The following is a 6,453-nucleotide window of genomic DNA, read 5'->3' on the forward strand; positions in this document are numbered from 1 at the left end:
TGGAAAGCATTTCTGGTATCAGAGTAGTCGGCATCCTATTTTGTCCTTGGCAGGAGGACATCTAGTGTAATTATGGTCTGTAAATTGCTATGCAGCTACCTACATATAAATCACAAATCTCTGGAGCATTGCTATTAATAGAGGAAGATGCCTTATTTACATTTGCTTTTCAGCTCCTATGTCACTCAGTAACTTTATTGCCCCAAGTTATAAAAACATGTATAGAGAGGAAGGGAAATAAAAGCTGGAAGAGCCAAATTAAATTTTACTTAATTATATCAGCTGGGGGTAGACCGTATTCGTTTGCTACTATTTGGCATTATCAGCTAGTATTTTTAATGCTTTAAGAATTAAAATACATGTAGTCTGTTTTTATGTTTATTAGAGGTTAGCTTTGTTACTCTTGTATGTTCCTGTGCGTACAGTTTTTCTGTATTATCTGCAAAGTATATGGTAATATTTCAACTTGTTTTTTTATGCAGGTTTCTTGGCTTCGGTGACGTGATGTAGTAGCTGTGTAGCACGAGATCATGCAGTCCTTTCAGATACCATCCTCGTGATCAGACAGCTTCTCTGAAGCATGATAGATACTCCCAGGGAATAACTGTTATCTCTTACAGTCTGTGGTTCCTAGTTAAACTAAACATGCTGTTGAACAACAGTCCTTGAGAGCACTTGTATACCATATACTAGTTACCCAGCATATTGAGTCTTCCTATTCATCATGTCCCACAGTGATAACTAAAGAAAATTGCTAACAGCTGCTGGTCAGGATTAAACTAAAATGGATCTTTCTTTTTCCTTTTCTGTTCTTCTAGTTGTAGATATAACCACAGTATGTGCCTAGCAGAATCTAAATGATGTGTTGCTGTGGCTTAAAATTAGGTGGGCTGAAATAAAGGAATAATTTACTTTTAACTACTTTTATCTTAGATGAGGAATACTGCCTGTATGAGATTTGTAAGCACTGAATGTAATGTCACACAAAGAACTCCTGAAAATTCTGGGCCTTCAAACAATTGGATAGTTGTGAAGAAATGTGATATGAAAGGCTTGAAAGGAATTTCTTGTCTCCTTTTGAGTATACAACTGAAGTTTGATGATGGTTGTGTTGGGGTTGGAAAAAGTAATGCAGCAATCATCTAGCGCTTCTCAAAGTGCATGTAACCTCCTTAGGGAGGACACAGCAGTTCTGGTGTTTTTTCTTTCAGTTATTCGTTGTTATCAAGTTACCCACCCTTTATTTTTGAGTTGTGTTTGTGATGATAAACTTACATGGCTGAGTCTTCTTTGATGGAAGTAACTTATGTGTCTCCTACAGCACCTGCACTTTCTGTTGTGTGCTGCCACAGTCCCTGGCACTGTCTGTAGGCTCTCACTGTGTGCGCCTCTTCCCCATGTTCAGTGCTGTGATTAAGCACATTCAGTGATCACAGCTTTATACCAAAGATATTGGAGGAACAAAACCCACCCCAAGTAACAACAACCGAAACCTACATGGGTTTTATGGGTTGAAAAAGCATGGAATTCTTCAGCCAGCAGTAGTTTAAAAGTATGAAATGACAGATGTGCAGACACTGGCACCTGTGCTGATGTTGGGTTGGAAAGAGCTGATCTCTGTAGTTCGTATCTTGGCAACAGACTGAAGATTGATTGCTGGACTTCCATTTGGGACTAGGGAATGCAAACGAGGGGGTCCCCATTTAAGCAGGGAAGCTGGAGGAACTTGATGCTTTGATTACAGGGCTTGAGGTCTGCTACAGTTCACAAATTGTCTGGAAAACAGCACAGAGCAACTGAGGCAGGTGGAAAGGGGGTGAGCTGCTGCAGTGGTAGGAACAGCCTGAAGAGCAGTGGTTGATGTGTGATGTTTGCTCACTGCAGCTACTCAGTGTCTGGGAAGGTCACCTTTCTCAGGGAACAGAACTTGAACATCTGAATAGATACTGTTCATGAAGTGCTCTTCTGAAAAGAATAGCTGCTCATTAGAGACTGATACACCTTATTCATCGGCAACATATTTGTTGCTGAGTGTTTTAATGTTCAAGGGATGGGGGGCCCTGCCTCTGTGCTAGTGAAAGCATGTCAGTCACTCTGCAGAAGGGGCAAACTAGATCACTGATCTGGCATCTAATTTGAGCAATACCACTAATCAGTTAATTCTTCCCAAATGTGTTTGACTTAAAAGCCTGCTTTGGTTGCATGTAGGAAAACTGCATGTACTCTCTACCATCAACTCTCTGCTTCAGTCATCCCCTCTAAATAAAACCAGAGCTGATATGGTGCTTGCCTACTTCTTGTTGTGGTTGGAAATCCCTAGTGCCCTCACATGATTTTAAATGAGATCAAAGATCATTTAGTTTTGACCCCCCTGCCATGGGCAGGGTTGACAACCACTAGGAGGAGAGGAGACACGAGTTGTAGGTTATTACTGTCACTTGAAATACTGCTTGGTGTTTGGATTGTAGGGTAGTCAAGTCTCTGTAATGAACAGAGATGCATGGATATGTGAGATGTGCTCAATAAAAAAGTGCCTCTGGTTTGAGAGGAAGGTTTTGTATCCAAGCCTTAATTCAAATCCTGCTGGGCTGGCTGACATCGTGGATATTTTCATGAGGAGGCTCCTTGGAAACCTGTCCAAGTTAACAGATTGGGATCTTGGCAAGTTTCCGAGCTGTTGTGTGAGGGCTGCTCTCACAGCGGACCTCTCTGCTAGTACTGGATGTGAGGAAGGAAAAGGTTGTGGCTTCAAAACAATCACCTGTGCTGGGAAACTTGGTGTGCAGCTATCTGGCAAGTAGTGGCGAACTCTATGTTTTATTGGTAAAAAACCTGAAATTTAAAGGAAAGCTGCTGAAACTTGCTGCTGAGAGTGTTACCTCAGTGCTGAGGTGTTTGGTGTTTTTGTTTCCATTTGTCTCAGCAAGGCTGTAGTCCTGCAATTCCCCTCCCAGTTAGTCCTTACCAAAAGTACCTGCAGTGTGTATGGATGGTGCCATGAGGGATGAGCTGGGTGGCCCTTCCTTCTCCAGGCCCACACATGTTCAACTCAAAGACCTCTGCCTGCTTCAGCTCCTGGTGGATGTGGTGCTCCCTGTGCCTACCTGCAGTCACCTGGAGTGGAGGCTTCTGCCAAAAAGCAGCATAAGCATCCCAGCATCTGTGATCTCTCTCTGTGTGCTGCAGGACTGGACTTCAGTGACTTGCTGCTAGTTATTGCTGGAATTAAAAGCAGAAAGCAACAGCTGCCCTTTCAGAACAGTGTTTCAGCATCACTTCACATCTTCTATGGGTATGTACCTCAGAAATGATTTTAATTATTTACATTACGAAGAGATTTTAGTAGGCTTTGAAATTCATCTTTTGATGATTCCCATTGCTTGAATGCTCGTGTGGAAGAGGTACAAAAAATTTCCTTTGTTCAAACATCAGCCCTGGAGATTCAATGTTTCCCTTCCATACTAAAAAAGAAACTTAATTTTTGCCTATTTGGTATTCTGCGATAATTAACTCCTCCGTGTGCTGTATCTTATTGTACAGACCTGAAGATTTTGCACTGGTAACAAAAGGAAAATCAATTTCAACAAATACAGTTGTTGCCTTCTTATTAGGTTACGGTACTCAATGCAGATTAATGTTTTGAATTTGTCATCAGTCGATAGGTGCAATTACTGATTTGGGACTTATGAGGTAAAAGTGAATAAATAAGTTTTTTACTTTGTTTTTGTTCCGTGAGAACACAATGAAGTCTATGGAGCTGCAAGTTATTTTGTGGTGAACCTGAAACAGAACCAGAGACAATGTATTTTTGATGCTAATAGGATTTTCTTAAAACATGGACTGACTCTTGTGTCCCATCACGTGTTCTCAAGCATTTCTTTGCAGGGATACTTACAAGCAGAAGCTTTGATGGACGAGTGAGAAATGAGCCAAAGCAAACTGAAAAACAGGATGCAGATACATCATCAGATTTTCTGTTAATAAAAGCTCCAACTTCCATACGCAGTGGCAAAGCTTGTTCTTTGGCGCTCAGTATTTTGTTTCAACAATAAAGGTGATTTGAATTGGAAAGGTAGGTACAATGGTGTTATAAAAAGACCGAATCTCTGGCAGAAGTAGAACACAGGCATCAGTTATTTGCTGTAAGATTTATGGTATCCTGTACATTGGTAATTTACTTTTTTATTTTCTTTCTGCAGAGTTACATCCAACCCTAATGGTCTTTCTGTATTGACCGATTGCAGCAGTCACTTTGTTTAATAATCCCTATTCTACTCTTTTGATTTGTGTACAAGACATGTCTAATAAGGGCTCCCTAGAGCCAGACATTACCTAAAGCAAACGTTGCTGACTCTCAGTTTTTGCACTGATCTCCATCATTCTGCATCAGATGCCTTGCTGCATGTTGCCCCCTTGTTCATTTTCTGTTTGCAGAGTCACATAAACATTTATGTACTTTGGAGTGTTTGAGGTTTACTGTAGTAAACCAGAGAGGTGCAGAGGCAGAAAATTAGGATTGTGGGCAGTAATTCACTTGAAAACAGGAGTACAGTGTTATTGAGTTGTACTTTGTGAGGAAAGCGACTCTGTCTTCCATACAAAGATATTTCTGAGATACAGAACTCTATGTTTGGTGGCATTCAGCCATCCTGAAGTCTGCCTGATGTACCTGATGTTTACCTCCAGCTTTCTCAGTGCATTCTGCTTTAGAAATCCTGTGCATAGGCCTGGCTGCATCAGTCTTGAAAAAACACACATCTTTATGCACAATTTGCTTGGTACCGTGTTGAAGGTAGACTGTCTGAACGTGGTCAGGTCTTCATCAGAGATTAAACCATTACAATAAGTTATTCCAGTGGTTTTGAATGGTTGCTGTATTCCTTGCTCATGCCTAGATGCTCCTGAAGTTGACTAGATGAGGCAACCTAAAACATCTATCAGTCTGTCACTCAGAGGCTTGTTCGCATGTGCCAAGGGTGCAGGAGGGCTAAGGGGAACCTGCTTTGCAATTAGTGCACTACAGTGTGTTTGTGTTTACATACAGCTTTGATAAGACTGTCAGCAAATTACTACCTGCTTTAAGTCATTTCTCAAGGAAGGGTGGTGCCTAGAACCTAAGATCAGCAGCACTGATAGCTTGCCTACGTACTCAGTTTGTTTCTGATTTGGCTAAGAGGCTTTCTTTGGGGGGATGTGATAGACATGATTGTTCTCATTGGGAATTAGCTGTAGTAATAAAAGTTGTGAAATTATAATTATTATTTTTTTTTTTTTCTGCTCTCATGGATTTAGGTCAATGCCTTTAAATATAGACCAGAAAGCAAGGAGAAGAGCTGATTGAAGACTTAGTACCCTTGATCAAATGGAAGCAGAACCTGGCTGGCAGGAAACCTGTTAAAATAAAAGACAAAATAAGACAGACAGTTTTGTCAGGTGGGGACCACGTTCCTGCTGGAGATCTGGTATGATTGATGTAAATCCTCTGAAGTTGCTGGAGGTTATAAATAGTAGGTCCTGTGCAAAGACTGTGGGTTATGTCTGTATCTCAGATAGCTAGAAATAGATACAGATACCTTGTCAAAGACTCAGTGGCATCATAAAGAAAAGTATATATGAACAGATCTATCACAATATTGAGTTCAGTAGATGCTTCTCCTTCTGAAGCGAAGTCAGGGAGGGTATCTCTAAGGGTTGCTATATTTATCAAAGAGAAAAATGAAGACAGCATCTTCTTACAGTTTACTAGTCATCTAATAGTCATCAAAAAGACCACACAACTTTTAGTATGATTTTTTTTTTCTTTTGGCAGCCTACATTTATCTGTTTGCTGAGAGCCATCTTATGTTCTGTCTCATGCAGCTTGGTGAGTGCTATTGGCCTTCTCTAGATAGCTTTTGGTGCTACCTGGCCTCTTTCATCTTCTTGGCTCTGTTATTTTATGCGTGGGTCTGTCTTTTATTCTTCCTGTGTAGTGTCTACTGCCCTTGGCCAGGATCTGGGCTGATGCCATCACGCTTCATAAGGAAAAGACCCAAGAGCTCATCAGTTCCTCTTTAATGCAAGTACTTCTCCTCTAGTGCATGTGTTCTGCTCATCATTTATAGTTGCTGCACATATAATGAAAGAATCATTGAATATCTTGAGTTGGAAGGGACTGAGACCATCCCTACATGTCTCTCCCTCCAGCCCCTTCCCCTCCTTTGAAAGCCCTATTAGTTTTAATCTCTTTGTGTTGTAGCAAGCAAAACTGTACTCAGTGCTTAAGGTGAAGATGGTACCAGAGCACAGCACAGGGTATGGTTGGCCCTTCTGGCTGCTGTGGCATGCTGCTGGCTTAGATTCAATTTGCTGCCAACCAGAGCCCCCAAATCCCTTTATGCAGTGCTACTTTCCAGTTCCTTGCTGTCCGTTCCACCCCCCCCCCGCTCCCACCCCCAAACTGTACATAGAGCC

This window comes from Coturnix japonica, chromosome 4 (assembly GCF_001577835.2).
Source record: "Coturnix japonica isolate 7356 chromosome 4, Coturnix japonica 2.1, whole genome shotgun sequence".
NCBI classification, from domain to species: domain Eukaryota; kingdom Metazoa; phylum Chordata; class Aves; order Galliformes; family Phasianidae; genus Coturnix; species Coturnix japonica.